The sequence below is a fragment of the Mustela nivalis genome (assembly GCF_964662115.1).
Source record: "Mustela nivalis genome assembly, chromosome: 9".
NCBI classification, from domain to species: domain Eukaryota; kingdom Metazoa; phylum Chordata; class Mammalia; order Carnivora; family Mustelidae; genus Mustela; species Mustela nivalis.
The window spans coordinates 43,255,839-43,273,676 of record NC_139028.1 but is presented as its reverse complement, the minus strand read 5'-3'; the positions used below and the strand labels follow the sequence as shown (position 1 = coordinate 43,273,676).

The 17,838-nt window shown below is 41.8% G+C and overlaps 1 protein-coding gene and 1 long non-coding RNA gene across 2 annotated transcripts in view; one reads left to right on the top strand and one right to left on the bottom strand.

The window, feature by feature from the left end:
* MAML2 (mastermind like transcriptional coactivator 2) overlaps positions 1-17,838 on the bottom strand; it is a 343,995-nt gene that overhangs the window by 218,817 nt on the left and 107,340 nt on the right. The gene's annotated exons all lie outside the window — the stretch shown is intronic.
* LOC309840516 lies at positions 16-13,374 on the top strand. Its single transcript, XR_014298639.1, has 2 exons — positions 16-197; positions 11,672-13,374. It is a non-coding gene; the product is annotated as an uncharacterized lncRNA (long non-coding RNA).

Below are 17,838 nucleotides of genomic sequence, written 5' to 3'. Positions count from 1 at the left end.
AGCCCATAAACAAGAAAGAGTCAGCGATCGGACTGCTCCTGCCGACACAAAGGAGCAAAAAAAACAGGTCTCAGTTTTGAGAGGGGGTGTCCCTACCAGCTGAGGCCACATGCTAACTGAAGCAACATAGCTCAGGAACCCCTCCAAATGCACGGCTTGGTAGAGCACAGTAAGTCTTTGTGGATGGGTGAACTTAGGTAAGTCACTTCCAGCTGGGGCCCTAATTTCTTTATGTTCTGATTAGGGTCAGTAGCCCCTTTGCTCCTCACAGCTTCCCCCGTGGTAGGAACTAATTTGGGCCCACTTTACAGATGAGGTAATCAAGATGCACGGAGTTAAGGAAGTTTTCCCAGACAGGTGATAGGTAGCAGAGCTGAATTCCCAGTTTGGGGCTTTCTATCCACAAAACTCACGCTTTGTTTCCCACTGAGAATCTCAAAACTTCCAAAGTACTTAAATATTCTTCATTTTTTATTACCCTTTATATGTGAAGCTAGGAAGGACGCTGGATCAGAGTTGCCACCCCCACAACAGGTAAAGAAATTGAGGATCTGCCTACAAGTATAGGCCAGAAATGGGGTCCCCTGAAGCACAGGTCTGCTAATTCTACTCTCCTTTAAGGCCTTTTAAAAGCCAGTAAATATATTACATTAACAAACCTTAACTTTGGAACTAAAATTAACACCTTGGAAAGAAACTACCATTACTCTTAAAACTGTATAAAATATCTTTTCTTTCTAGAAATCATAGCACCAGGGAAATGAATCATCCGAGGTTCTGTCTTAAGACGACGTATAGAGGCCAATTTAAGTGTAGCTCTCTAAAAAGAAGCAGCTTTTCCTCCATCATCTTACTAGTTAATCTTCCTGGGAACAGGCTGATATTTACTCATCCCAAGAGAGCGTTGAATTGTCTGGACTCCAAAAGATACCAAGGATAAGGTTTTAAGTTCTCCACTGTTAGTCATCACGTGGAGAAAAGTGACAGAGTTCTTTACAGACGCATTGCTTTTACTTTGCCCTTAAAATGCCAGTTGAAACAACATTCAATGGAATTAAATTAGGAAATGTCAGTGAAGAATGCCCTCTCTTCCTTAAGGGATCGGTTCCCTGGGTAAGATGTGAAATACTTTGTGGTCTCTAGACGACAGGATCAGATAGGCTAACAATGCATTCGAGAGCTTTGCAAAGAAACGTTAGACAAAATAGATCAGGTTCAAGTGGACACAAGTCCAACAGCGAATTCTAATTATGCTCATTCCCAGTCCTGAAACAGAGACAATTTAAAAAATATATACATACAAATAAATTGTGTGTGTGTGTATGCGTGTATAGTGAAGGTATTTCTCCTTCATTTGATTATTGGTGCTCAGAATTTCTAGTAATGTAATACCTAAACAGCTGAATAGTTGAATAATAAAAAATGATTCCTTTTTAAGACACATTTCCTGCATAGGTTTTGAGGCCATGCCCAAGTTATTCTGGTGAACTGAAGCTGTGGGTGAAACATAGGTTTTTGAGTCAAGAAATCCTGGATTCTAATTCCAGCACTTCCATTTCTAGGTATCTAGATCCTAGACAATCTATTGAGCTTTTCTGAGCTTTGGTTTTGAAAAAGTCTGTCAAAAAGGAGAAAAGAGCACGAACTCTTCAGGGTTCTTATGAGGACTAAATGTGACGAGGGATATACGCTCCGTGGAGACATTAGTTCCCATTTTCCTCTATGGTTTCTTATTCTTTCTGTGAAAGCATGCAACAAAACGGGACCCGGCTGCCGATGCTGAGAAGCCGTGAACTCCGCTTTAAGGCAGAGGGTTTAAATAACCAAGAAAACTCCAGGAACTGCTGGTACAGTTCTCTTCCAGATGAGGCATGCTCATAGTCACATGGAACACGCTGTACACTTGCTTCTAGATCCTTGGCTGAAATCTCTGTCCTGAAAGCCGTGGCTGGCTACCCACACCACCCTCTAAAGGCGGTTGGATTCCAGAGGCTGTCAGAGACCTGATGTGTGCTCATAGCTGCAGACAGTTGCCTTTCCCTCCCGAAGTTCTTAATTACATCCACGTGTACTGAAATGCCCCAGATGTACGTGCTTTGACCGCTCGTGAGAACTGAGAATTTGAACTCGGGTCCAATTCGGAAGCATAGGCTGAAGATTTTGAAAGAATTGGGTGCCTTTTGAAGTCAGTTCCGTGTTTCACTCTCTAGCTGATCTTGCATAATTGAGCTCAGGGTCTGATCATTCCCTCCCCGTCTTTGCTTCACAAATCAAAAAGACCTGGCCTGTAAGAGATGTGCCTCTGGGTGCCTCTTTTCTGTCCTCAGAGCTAAGAAAAGCTGCTGAAGGACCTGCTGCTTGGAGCTCACAAAAGCATGAGTCATTTGTGTAGCAGAGCAAATCAGCCACTTATGTCTGTACAAAGTTGAGAAGGGGACAGGCTGAGGATGGGGCAATGCCCTCGCAGACACAAATGCTCCAGGAGAAGCACGTGCTCCCTGAGAAGTCGGAACAGGGTGCCGGGTTCACAGTTTCTGGGTCCTCGGGCTCTACCGTCCTCCTAAGTGACACATCTCACTGGAGCCTTATAACCTTCTGACACCGGCATATGACACAGAACATTTCGGGTCACAGAGTGCTCTCTCTTCCACTTCCTGTTGTTTTTACTTGTGTGCTTTGTTTCTTGTGTTCAAAGGTCTTCATGACCATTTCTATTAGTGGCTCCCGAATGAGACACTGGTCAGTCATTCCTCTGAGGAAGACACACTGTGATTCCCTCTTTGAGGATGAGCAAATCTGAGGGAGGAAATGGTCAGTGGCTGGCTCGGTGTGGTGCAGAAAGGTGGAAACAGACTGTCTCGGTGAGCAGTTCGCTGACTGGCCCACTGAACCCTGCCGCCACCTGACGTGCCCACCTCCCCCCTGCACTTCCGCCTCCACACCTGCTGCTGAACTTGGCCCAGCTGCGCCTCGGCTCTGCCGGCTGCTCCCTCGCCTCAGCTCACTGCTTTTTGCCCTTGGACTTGTTATCCTCCATCATCAGATGGTGTTTCCAACTGCAGACACTGAAAAGCTGCAGGCTAGGATGAAAAAGGCAACAAGGATGCTTTCTAGCTTTTAGCTTTAGGCCAAAAGGGACCCCAGAATGTATTTCATAAAATTGTAAAAGAAGAACAGGAAAGAAAGGTCAAGGCTAAGATGAATACTGCATATTTTGAGGCAGAGTTCCATACTCAATTGGCTAAAAAAATTATTTCACATCATATTTGCAAGATGGATGTATCCCCAGTCCTCAGGAACACCACTGACAGCGTCTACACATGTTATTAGTGGAAGGAGGCAAGCCTCCTAGAGCAGAGGAAGGAGTCATAAAACTGGGTACTGGAAAAAGAGCCCACTGTTGCCTAGAATGAAGAATGGGAAGAATTTAACCTCCTTCTTAGTGTAAAGCCCACACTCATTCTTGGCCTTCTCTTGACAGTCCATGTCCTGACTTCTTTGCCCAAAAGTCTACATTCCGGTGAACCTACCAGGAAGAGGAGGCCACTGCCTTCTCCCATTTTAATGCCCCTGTCAAAGCCCACCTTAGATATCACCTTCTCCATGAACCTTCCCTTGGAACTTTACCCTCACTCCTCCTCACACTGGTGCCATTAAGTTCAGAGCTTTGTAATTTAGACGTTTTACCTGCCGGTGTCAGGTGTTCGGTACCGCATCTTTCTTATACCCCCTCCTGCGGCGTCCAGACCAGGGGCACACTGCCCGTTCATTATTAATTCACGGATCCAATGCATACGATCACCCGTATGGGCCACATACCATACTCTGTTATGAGAATCAAAAGCAGAAAAAGAACATTTCTTGGTCTCACTGAGATGGGCATGCAGAGAAACAACTCATTGGACTCCAATGTCATGTGCTTTCTCCCAGAGACTATGAATACAAGGCCAAAGCAACACAGCAGAGGGGCATCCAACTCTGGGTGATATCGGGAAGTAGAGGTCAGAGGGTGATTTCTGAATTAAGTTTTGAAGAAGTGGCTCTCAGCAGGGAGACGGAGAGCCGAGGGGAACCCCAGCAAGGGCAGGAACACATGCAGAAGGAAACAGGCATATAAGAGGCGGTATAGTGCACTGTCCAGAAAACAGTGCGTCTGCCTAGAGACCGGGGAACATGAGAGAGAGGCGATGGGGGTGTGGAACGAGAAGCCAGATCGATAGATTCCGTTTAATGGATGCATGAATGCATGGAACATAATCACTTTACTCAACCGCTTACTACATGCTATATTGCTATTCCTCTTAAAGTAGAATAAGAATTCACTTAGCTATTTGATAATTGGTCGATTTATACCTCTATGGCATTGAAATACTTCCCTCAGTCCCAGGAAAGTCAGTGGAGGGGAATGTTCATTCCTATGCACTTACACAAGTTCAAATGCCCACCTACAGAACCAAGACCTCGTCCAGCATGGTGACATTTTGCCAGGGTGCGTAACGTACATTTCACCCAGCACCAAACGCTCCCTGCACTGCTCCCACTCAGGGTGTGGAAGGTAGTCAGGCTCTGAGACAGACCACATCTGAGATGACCGGAAGCTTTGATCCAAAGAACACCAACCACTGATAGTGTGTTCTCGTGTCTTCCCTCACTGGGGTATCTGTGCTTTTGCTTTCATGGCTTTCTCCCTATTTTACAAACACAACCTTTAGCCTCTCTTCTCGAAGGTTAAGAATATGACAGGTCAGCAATGATTGCAGGAGTGGGGGAGGGCGAAGAATGGTTGGCAACTTTCCAGGCGATTACGGGGCTGAGAACATATCACCCTAATGGAGTGCTATATCTTTTGATAACTGCTGCCTGGTTCAGATACGTTACAAACCTTAGATGTTACTATGTAGCCACTGCATTAATTTATGCATCGATTTCTTGACTGTTCATCCTTAGAAGTATTAACCCAGTGTAATTCAGTACTTCTCTGGTAAGCCTTCCATAGGAAGATTAAAACAATTTTAGTGATTATAAACTATCTAGGTTTAGCAGATGCTGGTAATCTATGGGACTGTGACCCGAAAGGATTTATGTCTAAATGTGATTTAAAGTCTCTCCCTCTGCAAGACTTCATTTTACCTTTCATGCTTTACATTCTCTCGAAGTGCATTACTGCTCTTGAGACTAGTTTATCTTACTAATAATAATAAGCAAGGGAGACGTTAAATAGGTAAAAACATTTGCTCTCTGCATTTGGTGTGCTTGTGTTGATTTCGAGTTGTTTTAAAAAATGCACTAGAAAAAAATGTTTGATTGCGCCTTTTGAATTTTTTTCACAGCAGTGACAGAGACAGAAGGCAGCTGCAGCATTGACTTTAACTTGGTTTAAAGACTGATATTTGACTCCGACTTTAAAAAACAATCGTCATTCTTAAAATTCAGTCTGAAGGCATATGCCTCCTCAGTGAACCCCACTTGTCATCTTTAATGGGGGCATTACTCAGAAATCCAGTTTTCAGCAAGTTCTTTTTTATCCTCAGGGTACATAGCCTGAAATGCATTTTTATCTTGATGAAGAGTAAGGGAGTTACTTGGGTTAACCCTAACTATTATTTTAAGGTTAAATTTTTTGAACTAAAATGCAAGGTATAAAAACACAGGATTTATATTGGTTCCACAAAATTATCTTGCGATGGAACTCTTTACCTGCTCCACTGATTTCATGTTAAAAGAAAACACATCTCATAGGCGTGTGCAACCCTAGTGATACTTTTTGTTTTTCTTTTCCTTTCCTCTTTTTTAAAAAAAAATGGATTTGATATTTTCAAAAACAGAGGAGTATTTACATATGCCAAGGAAATTAAAATCTCAGAATATTCCCCCCAGTTCCTATCTGGCTGCAGTTTCCAGAAAAATAGAGGAGCCTGGTTAAATTTGAATTTCAATAAACAACAAATAACTTTTTAAGTATAAGTACATCCCATTCAATATTTGGGACATACTTGGACTAAAAGATTACTTGTTGTTCGTCTGAAATTCAAATTTAACCGGGCCTCCTGTGTTTGTATTTGCTAAATCTGGCAACTCTCTATCTGGGGCAGTTGAATTATGACCAGAATTACATTATCTCCACATTGCAGGTCTGCAAAATTCCCAAGGGACCATTCTTTCATGGGTATGTGCGAAAGTGGAGGCGGTTCCACAGCCATTCCCAGAGGCTCCCCAGAGCCATCTGGCTTGGGGTCTAATGGATCTAGACCCTGGAGATTAACCAGTTCTTTAAAGAATGTTAAAAAGCTTTAAGGCAACAAAAAGAACGCCCCTCACATAGTGGACCCTCAATGTATTTATTTTTGTTGAAATCTTTGACGTTCATTAGTGCCAGTCAAGGTGAGTAAGACAATAAAACAGGACCTCCTGAAAACAGATCCTGTGGAACCCTCCCTTCTCAATGTAAGCACTTCTCATTCTCCAGCAACCAGCCGTGAATCCCCCCTTGTCCAGGAGGGCTTCCCACATCCCCTCAGACGTGAGTTCTCTGGCACCCCAATCCCTCTAGATTTTATCGGTCACACCGTTCCACCGTTCATCGTTTAACACCTTCTGCGGAACGTAGGAACCAACCTTTCCTTTACAAATTCCCTGAGGAAAAACACGTAGCTAGTGGTAGCCCAGCACTACGATTTCCAGTGTGAGCCCTGGAGTCTCCTTACCGGCCTCAAAGGCTGCTCTGCCCCTTCTCAGCTTTGTCACGTTGGACACACAGAGTCTCTAAGTCCCGAGTTGATTATTTGCGTCCCTCGAGAAACCGGCGTTAATAATCCCTCTGCCAGTGTTGTTGTATTAGGCGCGATCATGCGTGTGTCCTGTCAACTCCTAGTAACCACTGGATGGTGGTGGGCAGTTAGTATTACTGCCAAAGGGATTACCTTATTATCTGTTTTGAATCCACACTCCCTCTGGTGTGTCACACTTATCAGGACCCACGTGAACTGACTGAAGAACTACTGCATGAGTGCTGGGGGAGGCTCCAAATTCCCAGCTGCCCGGAGACCCACGAGGGAGTCTCACTCCCTCAGTGAGACGGAGACCTTACTCTCTTATTTCTCCACTTCTCTGCGCACATTTAAACCACGGCCTTTTGCTCTGCTTGGGATTATGCGAGAAGCAGGACAACTTTTAACTGCCTTAGAGATGTGTTTCCTTAGTGGCACCGGGCTGGTGAGCCCTCTTGGGACTCCTGTCACCACATACTTCCTGCCTTACCCTTTATTATTTGCTGCCTCTTTATTTTTCTCTCGGTCATCAGTGAGGAAGTTGCATAACTTAGAAGTGAAGTAGGAGCCTCTTTCCTGTAATCTGCTGTCATACATATTCTTTTTCCTTATGTTAACTTAAAAATAAAACAATGCCATAGACAGTGCTCTTCTGAATGAAAAGTGACTTTTTTGGCATCTGGACCATGTGTGAGATTGGGCTTTCAACATTTTATTTCCAGTTATATTATAGAATAACTTGGAGAAGAGTAAGGTTTTCTTAATATTGGGATATGTTAAACACACACAAACACAGACACACACACACACACACGTAAGTTTCAGTACATCCTCTGAGTTCTCTACTGGCTTTTTCCAAAAATCAAATTCAAAATCCTTAATGTTTAAAAAAAAAAAAAAAGCATCTTGGGCCATTTGTTTGTCATCGCCATAACATCTGCAAAACTATAATCTCTTGGGAAGGCTCTGGCTGAAACACGTTCACCTTCGTGTCAGGACCCACCAGTTCTTTTTATAACAGGTATTCAGTGGGCATTTGTTGAGCCAATTGATGAACGAGTATTTATTCAGTAAGTACTTATTGGGCGCTTACAAGACACACTACCCATGTGTAGCACAGGGTCATTATCACTGTGATCATTACTAAATAATGATTTCACCACTACACTGGTGTAACACAGCTGTCCAACAACCCAGTGACACAAACCACGGCCGCCCAGGTGAGACAACTCACCGTGTCTGATTATGTAGGCTTTGCAGTAACTGACCTCGCCATTCCCATTGGTACCCCCAGAGAATAGCATGTTCCCGAGTTCCCTCCTATCTTATTTGCATTGATGAGTAACTTTAAAAGCATTCCAAACCCATCCATTCTCAGAAACAGCCGTGTGCCTTCCCTTCTCTGGTGTCCCAGTTGGCCCCATGAGCACAACCCCAACCCTTGCATTTCAGTCTGGGCCATCTGTTCCATAGCCCCTGTCATTTTGGGAACAGGGTCACACTGTGGAGGCCAGGCTGTACCCAGGGTTTGAAACCCCCACCCCTAAAACTATTACTCTGGGAAAAGCGCTGAAATACTGTTTCAATTAAAAGGATAACACATGGACAGCCTTGAATCACTTCAAAAGTCGTACAGAGGTTGTCTTCAAGCACAAAACCAAAATCACTACTTCGTTGTGCTTCTGCACAGTATTGGGAAGATCTGAGTGGCAGTCTGTGCGAGCTACTTATTATTTTTTTTTCCATTTTCATTTATTTATTTATTTTTACTGTTCCCCGGTCTCGATTCTGCTACTGAAGATCCCCAAAGTCTCAGAGTACCTCAGTATTAATAGAAAACAGCTAAATGTTGCTTTTTTTTGCAGACGGGAGTAGAAGAGTCAGGTCAGTATACATAGGAGCTGGTCACTCGTACAGCAGCAAAGAGTGGAAGCTTCCAGAACTGCTCTTCAGGTGTTTCCATTCTCGGCTGGTTTTTATTCCCTTTTTCCAATATCTCATTCCCTTGCATTTCACTTCACTTCCTCCCAGTGTCCATCTTCTACTTGGTCACATATTCATAGGGATCCCTGTAACCTTCCTTTTTCTCTTGGTACAATCTGGTGACTTTTTATTAAAACCAGACATTTTCATAGTGAGAAACGTTTATAGGTGAAGTCTTCATGTGGGCAGCCTGTCCCTGTGATCCCCACCTCCCGCCCACCCTGACATGCATCTCGCTGTTGTAAACTGGAAAGCCACGCTGAGCAACAGCCTGCGCCTTGATGTGGGGGACCACGAGTGTGACAAACACACACGTTTGGAATTCGGTGCTCAGTGCTGCACAGCATCATGAGGCACTCCAAACTTCTGCTGTCGTGACTAGCACTGTTCAGGCTCTGAAGGGTATTGCTTCTCCATAACTCCTGCTCTGTGTCTTGGAAGCCCAAGGTGGCTTCATTTTGAGGAGGGGTGGCTAGGACGATGCCGATGTCAGAGGACACTTCTTTGAAGGGCAAGGAGAATACAGCAGCAGAAGTGCTTAGGTAAGAACAAGACAAATGAATTAACTTATCGAGTCTTTCATCTCAGCATGAGTGCAAAGGGTAATGGTATCATTTTCCCGTAGCGCCAAGCTTCCATTTTGTTGCTTCTTTTCATGTTCTAATTCCTGGTTCCAGAAGTATTCGCCTATCAGCACAACATATTGCCAATAGTCGCATGGTGTGGTGGAAGTGTATCTCATAGTATCAAACAACTCTTAGTCCTCTTAAAGTTAAACGGATGTAGGCTAGAAGTGAATTGGGTGATTGAGATTCTTTGGCAATTAAGTCAATACTGCTCACAATTTTACCTTCATAAAAATATTTACTAGAATTTGATTAAGTTAAAAAAATTCTAGCTTCATTTAAACCACTTTTATTTAAATCTTACATTCATTAATTAAACTGAGTTTGGCCCTTTATCTCACAGAAAACTGAAGATTTTAGATGAAAAATAACTTCTGAGAACACAAAAAACAATTTCTATTTTTCCACATTTGTTTAATTTACATTGTGATGAAAATAAAATATATTCAAGTTGTGTATGTTTGAATAAGTTACATTTCACTTTTAATACTTTAAAATCTAAAGTTTAGATCACTCTGGTCAACAGAAAACAAGTTACATGAAAATCTTTGTTATGAGAACAAGACTAGGGATTTGCAGATGAAGGCAAATAAATTTTAGGAATAATTATTTTATAATCGGGTATAACCTAATTTAATTGTTCATGAAAGCAGTAGGCTACCCAGGTATGCTCAATAATAATTAAATTCAGTCATTGGATATGTCATTGCCTTTTAGTCACAGAAGAACCATAGTTTTCCATGTATTTTTCCATTTTGTAATTCTGCATTTATATTTGTCAAGCAAGCTAGGAAAAGAGAGATTATTTGATTTAACCATTTGTTATCCTGATTTATAACTTTTTAATATTTAGATATATGGTACATAGACTTCCATCTGTCTTGCCCTGAGCCCTGCAAATGTTCAGGGGCAGGTCTGCTTAGGTATTTTCCTTTTTTTGACGCTTATAGTAGTACTGTTCTTTTGAACTATTTCCTTTTGGTGATTGGTTTAGGCGCAACAAGACTGGATTTCCTCTCCTCCCCCTCCCTGCCCCACTGCTGTCCCTGGCAGTTTACTGTATGTTTCCAGTAAGGAATTTGGTTTAAAGATAGGGCTAAAAAAGTAAGAGACAAGGATACTAAGTTCTTAGGGTCTCATAATTAAGTTCCCTAAACTATTTATTGACAAGCCATGTGTACTTTTCAACACATTCCCAACATTTTCTTCATAATGTATTAAGGAAAGAGTTATACATGTGTGTTAAAAACATGGACTTTTGGAGTCAGACAACCCCAGATTTGAATTATCACTCCCCAGTTCACTAGCAGGGTAATTTATTTCAACTATTTAAACCTTAGTTTCTTAATTGGTAAAATGGCGATGACAATACCTGCACCCATCAGGGGTCACCGAGGACTAGAGATACCACGTCTAACGCGCTTAGGAGAGAGTAAATATAGTAAATAGTTATTGTTGTTGTAATTTCCATGTGCTTTAGTTCTTAAAGTAGGAGTCTGCTTGCCTTCCCGTCTTAGAGTCCAGCATTCCTCCCCACTGTGCCCACCCCAGGAGACTTCCATGTTCTGAGCTCTGTGTCCTTCCTACCACCATCTTATCTATTTGGATGTCCTCTAATCTTTTTAGGTCCAGTTCAAAGGGCACTTTTTGCAAGAAGTCTTCTCATTTTCCAATGTCAATTCACTTTTTTCTCCTTGTGCTCCCACAGCACTGTCTCTGTGTATTAGAAAACTCATTACAGTGAGCTTAGTATTGTACCAAGTTTGGGGCATGTGTCCATCATCTCTGCTCAGTTTCTTTGGGATCGACTCTATCTTTTTCATACATGCCCTTCCCATAGCATGTAACATGGTACTTGGTACAAAGTAGATGTTCTTAATTTGTTTTAATTTGAATTTGTTGCAATCTACTTCAGAGGAATAAAAGAAAATAGATAAAATTAAGTCATTAGCTGGATTCTTCAAGTACTAGTGATTCTTGTTCTCATGACTATGAGGTTTTTTTTTTTTTTTTTAAATGGCATTACTTACAACATTTTAAAACAGTTTGCTAATTTCCAGGAAAAGCACTTTGTCTAAAAGCACTTCTTATTGACAAATGGAACATTGTGATATATTGTGCCACTTAAAAAAGCATGCAATTCATGTTAATATATTGGAAAGATTTCAATATTTAGATAGTTTAGTGGTTTCAGATGTCCACTACTTCCTTGATACTTCTCCCTTCCAAAGTAGGACCTAATTAAGCTCCTCTTGAATGTAGTAGGTTCAACTTAATGAATCACCTCTATTCTAGGGAATTGAATTCAGGGGATGTGATAGCATGGAACTTGGGAAGCCAGTTCACGAAAGGGATCTCTCTTGGATCAGTCGCTCTGGGGGAAGCCAGCTACCATGTCATGAGGATAATCAAGCTGCTCCATGGAGAAGCCCATGTGCTGTGGTCTCTTGCCAACAGTCATGAGTGAGCTTGGAAACAGATCCTCCAGCCCTACTCAAGCTTTTGGATCACTGAAGCCCCAGCAGAGAGCCTGACTGCAATGTCGTGAGAGACCCCAAACCAGAACTCTCCAGCTAAGCTGTCCCCAGATTTCCATCTCTCAGAAACTGTGAGACAATTTGTTTCAGGATCCTAAGTTTTGAGGCAATTTGTTACTCAGAATAGATAACTGATACAAATATTATAGAAATAGCCTAGCACTTCCACTGTACGTATTCATGGTTTTAAATCTATGATCATTAACTCCTAGAAGTAGCAAGAAAATTTGAGGTGGTTACCAAAAGTTGTGATCTGGAGCCCACCTCTGACTGACTGCAGTTGACATGACTGCCATTCACTCTGTCAGTCACTTAATAAATACTTATTAAATCATCTGCTATCAGGCAATCTCTGCTCTAAGCCTCGGAGATGCAAAGATAAATATGATAGGGAGCATCCCGTATTCTCCACCATCTTATCTACTACAGATAATAAAAAGATTGATGGGGTCCTACTCAGTTGTGTGAGAAGTTATTGAAGAATTATTTTGTTTATTTATTCATTTATTTATTTTGAAGTAAGCTCCATGTGGGGCTTAAACTCATGACCCCGAGATCAAAGGTTGCATGCTCTCCCAGCTGAGACAGCCAGGCACTCCCTACGAGTTATTTTCTGTAATGAAGACAGAAGATGGGTGGAAATCCAGAAGAGTCTCTGGACCAATGACAGTGTTAGCAGGTAGGGTCCCAAATATTGCCAGGCCTGATAAACAGCTTCAGGCTTTCAACCCAAAGTCAATTGTCTCAGGGTGTGGGGCAAATGGAATAATGTGAAATGGTCTGTCTGCCTATAGTCTATCACACAGATGAGCAATCACTGTCAATAATGCTGTCCTCCAGGATGGAGGACAGTGACATCAATGGCAAGAAAAATATTCCATTAGTAAAACATCCCCTAATTAATACTAATCTGTTCCCTGGAAAAGCTGCTTTAGAGGAAAGATTTTGCCCCCGCCCCATGTGCTAAACTGCCAAGCATTAATTTGGAAAATTTTACATTTAGTTTCAAGTAATATTAAAAAGCTTCACTTAGCAAAAATTAAAAGTAAATCTATTTCCAAGCTCACCTAATATAGAAAGATGAGTTTTTTGTTTTTTTTTTTTACAGGCAATGTCAATTCCTAATTGAGCATATCAGTGAAAACAACTAAGTTCTATCATCCTCTGAATTGACATTTACTATCCACTTTCTCTTTACTCTAAAGGTGTATTTATTAAATATCAAAGAGCATGAACCTTAGAAACTGTAATACAGCAATAATGAAGCATGTGGCTCTTGTTTCCCTCAAACCCTGAGAGCCCAATCACAAAAAAAATTGGCAGAAAACAAACAAATTAAAAAGGCATAAAGAACAATGAGTGTGTTGTGTGTAAATTCATTTGGGAAACAGTCAGAAATTTGACGTGCGGCTGAGCAATATGAAACACACTAAAGGTGACGAGCCTGGAGTTTACACTGCCCATCAGTAAGGACTCCCAGAATTGGTAATCTGTCATTCTCGGAGGCCTCAGGACTCTGGTATCTGCTAGTCCCCAGCTCCCCCAGCCTCTTCTCCTCTCCAACTAGGGATCAGCCTTTAATTCTTCATATCTGAAACATAAGTCTTTCTCAGGAAAGTTCTCCTCAACTCCCCCGAATAATAACCAAGTTTTCGTAGTATGCACACCTCTCCTCGTAATTACTTAGCATAGCTCTTGGTTCCCTGACCAAGTGGGATATGCCCTTCCTAATACCTAGCCATTCTCTTGTTCCTCATCTTTCCTGAATGTGACTCATCATCAGGCATTGTTAATACTGATGTGATTCTTCCGCGACTGTTATGTCTCAGCCACGGTGAACTTGTAAGTTTCATGCCAAGAGTACAGAGTAGGAGGTGACTTTTCTTACCCTCCTCTTTTTAGCCTAGTGCCTGGCACGCTGCCGTTACAGGATACCTGCATGAATATGTGAGGAAACGAAGAAATGAGCAGAACGGCGCATGTTTGGAGTGTGGGCTCTGAAGTTAAAGATATTTGAAGTCAAACAAAGACCATCCTCTCACTACTCAGTTATGTGACCTTTGGCATGATTTTTTCCTAAGATTCAGTCTCCTCGTGGGTAAAACCCTGATAATAGTAGGAGTTTCCTCCCAGGGTTGTCCCGAGTTTAAATGAGAAAATGCAGACCATGGGTTTCACTTGCTACCTGGTGGAGAGCAAGTGCTTCTCGATGGCTTTTGCTGCAGGCTCCGGTTTGGCCTCTGCTGAATGAGATCATCACCAACTCGGCTCTCCATTTGCCCTTCTTGTTGAGTAGGCCAGGGGAGAAAGGACCCATAGAGTATATCTCTGCTAAGCTTGCAGACAGCCTCGTGCAGTCGCCGCTGCTGGTCTCCTATCACTTGTACTGTCTGGCTCACTCGCAGTGGCATTGGCTAATTTCACAGCCCTTTCCCTGAAACCCCGGCCATCGCCAGGTTTCATTCTTGGCTTCCTACCACTCTTTATGGGTAACAGCTCTTCAACTTATTTTACTTTCATCCTTTATGACAGCACCCAGTTGCTAGGATTTGGCACAGTTTCTCTGAAGGGAAATGAATTCACATTCAAAAATGATTTTACTCTCCTAACTTCCAAAGACTGTCCTCAGACCAACCATGCAACCCCCTGACTTTCCTCCCAGGATGACTTCCGCCCCAACAACGACAGTGTGTGACAAGAAAAGGGACGGTCGCTGCCCCCCCCCCCCATCCCTTGGGACATTTTCACTTTGGGGACAAATGGTTTTAGTCACTGAGACTGAGGAAGGCCTCATGCGAAAAGAGAGCTTGCTTGCTCAGTCAGCCGGACCAGACCAGACCAGACAAGCCTGACTTTGCCTGAAGGTCCTGGCTCCTGGACCCTCACTGTATTTATAAGTCTTAACAGTGTAACTGTGAATTCCATTCTGGTGATGTTGCTTCTGGCTGGCAGATGGCCATGGTTTCCAGTCGTTCACAAGCAATTCTGAGGCCTGCTGATATGGGCATCGAAAGTACTAGGCTCTCTTTTCTGTAACCATGTGCATGTATGTTCTTGTAAGGCTCTCTCTGACATCTCTTAAACGTATGAAATATTTTCTGAAGATGTAGCTACTTCCAGTGGCAGGGGGATTATTTTTTATTCTCTCCCCTCCAAAGATATTGCTTTACTGAGCAATCTATAAAAATAAAGAGCTTTTACTGAGTTCAGGGTTTAAACAAAGAAAAAGAAAAGCAGTTTCTAAGCAGAAAAATGCAACAAAGACCTTACCAAATAACTTAAGAATGTCTGAACGAAAACATCCCAAACCTGCTAGTGCCAGAATTTCTCAGATAAGTCAAGAGAGAAGAAAAACACAAACGCAACCCCAAACCACCAAGAAATCTATGAATGGCACAAAGAAAACAATACAGTATCGAAAATGTGGTTAAATTCGTAAAGAAATAAACTGTAACAGTATTCTAGAAGGAGCAGTTATGCATCTGAGTGTTTTCAAATTCATTTTCTTTTGGAAACAGTTGGAAAGATCCTCTGGGGCCATCTCCTCCTCCAACAGACCATCCACAATCCCAGGAACCACAGGGAGACCTCTGAGTCTCCAAGCTCTATCTAGACACTCCTTTATTAGATGCTGCCTCGTGTGTCTCATGTTAAAAAGCAGTTCCCACCATGCTTCTAGTCTTTCTAACTAGACTGTTAGCATCCTGGCGAGGGAAACATAAACTTCTTATTTGTATTATCCCCATAGCACCTGGCATGGTGCCTTGAACACAAGTAATCAAGGCATATGAGTTGATCAATCAGCCCTACGAATTGACAAGTATTTTCTTCCCACCAGTAGGGAATAAACACCTGAAAGAGCACCTCATTCCATTATACCGGGAAAAGCAATAGCGTCTATTATACCAAAAATTTCCAGTGATTTGGGGAATTTAATTTTTGGAACATTGTAGACTCTTGGGGCTGCACAGAAATCCAGTCATTTCGTGTTCACTTTCATATAACATTCTGTCTTGCAAAATCACACACAGATCTCAAAGGCAGGAAGGTGGGTGTGGATATGGAAAACACAAATTTATTTACTATATTTTGGTATCCTAGAACCAGAGACAACTTTTCTTAGATAGGAAAGTATTTTTACCAGCAGTTCGCAAGTTTTCAGAATTGTTATCCTCAATAGGATAACATGAAAATTGAAACAGCTTTAAAAAATGCTTTTAATAAAATACGATCTGTTTAATGACAAATGCTCCACAATATGACTGTCCCTTGGTCCCCTTTTTAGAAAGAAAACCTTGTGCTACTTAGAAAATGGATATGATGGCAACATCTGTGTAAATATTTCTAGTGTACAAAAAGACATCAAAATGCATTAAGATATCTTTCAAAGATTTATACATTTTGTTCTTTCAAATATTTCTATGTATATTTATATTCATTTGTACCTCTTGATTCTTACTTTAAATGCATTATTTCACTTACCGCTCTTTTAAAGATTTATTCATATTGTTCTTTCGATGATTTGTACATCTTTTTCTCAATTTAGAAGACTGAAGTAGTTCAAGTGTTGGAAGAACAGGACTACATTTCATTTACTTTATAAAATCCAACAGACAGAGATTAACACTAGAAATACTAGCTCTTTTTCTTCCAATGGGTAAATAAATACACAGAGATGTTAACTGATTTACTACAAAAGCAGATAAGAATGAGTGTCTCTTGGATTTCCTGATTTTTAAGCCTGTCACCATCAGATCATGCTGATTCTGTTTTCACCAATCTGAGATCTATGGAGTTCTCAGATTCTCTCCTTTCACCCATATATATTTTGGGGGATGGCTCTTAGGGAACAGGAAGATGCGAAGCTTCATTTGCGTCCCTGATGTCTGAGGCATAGATGTGACACTTGCCTACCTAATTAAAACCCTACCTCTCTAGCCGACAGGGGCTTTGTGAGAGATCATCACCCTCACTTCTGCACTTCCTTCCTTACTCGTGTTCTCATGGTCACATGAGATTACCGAATGCTCAGGTCCTGAGCTACAATTCCACGTTTAGTAAACCAGGAAATAGTGAAAGATGTGTCTTGTGACACTTTCATTCCAAACTTAGATGAGGCCCGAGTATTTAATGACAAGTGAATGGACATGAATGAGAAAGAGGCCAAGATTTTAATAACCTGAATTGATATTGAAGGGAATCCACAAACAACAACAAAAAAATGTACATGGAAGGGATTTTAACCAACATATTTCTCTTTCTATGAAAACTCTCCTGAGTCCCATAAGTAAAATTGATTATTCCCCCTTTCATGTCTCAATCTGTTTTTATCACAGCACCCAAAATGCTTCATTGTAATTGTTTTATACCCCTGCCTTTAAAAGTAAAATCTCTTAAAAAAGGGACTATTTTCCCACTCATCTCTGTATCTCCATTAACTTCAATAATGCTGGTGTGTAGCAAGTGCTAGAGTCACTTATTCCTTTTTTTTTTTTTTTTCTTCTAAAGATTTTATTTGTTTGACAGGGAGAGACACAGTGAGAGAGGGAACACAAGCAGGGGGAGTGGGAGAGGGAGAAGCAGGCTTCCTGCTGAGCAGGGAGCCCAGTGGGGGGCTCAGTCCCAGGACTCTGGGACCATGACCTCAGCACACACTGAGCCACCCAGGCGTCCCATAGAGTCACTTATTTCTTAAATGCTGAATAAAGAAGTGTTTGTGTATTCTATGCCATTAAGGATTTGGTACTGGAGTTAGCTAATTATTCATTTGGTATTTAGTGGTACCTACTGCAGGAGGTAAAAGAAGGCCACAATGACATGCACCCCAAGGACTTCAGAATGATAGAAATGAGATTTCCCTACATACAATGGATCAGAGAGGAGAGGAACAAATAATCAACTCTGAGAAACGAAGTCTTAACTGGG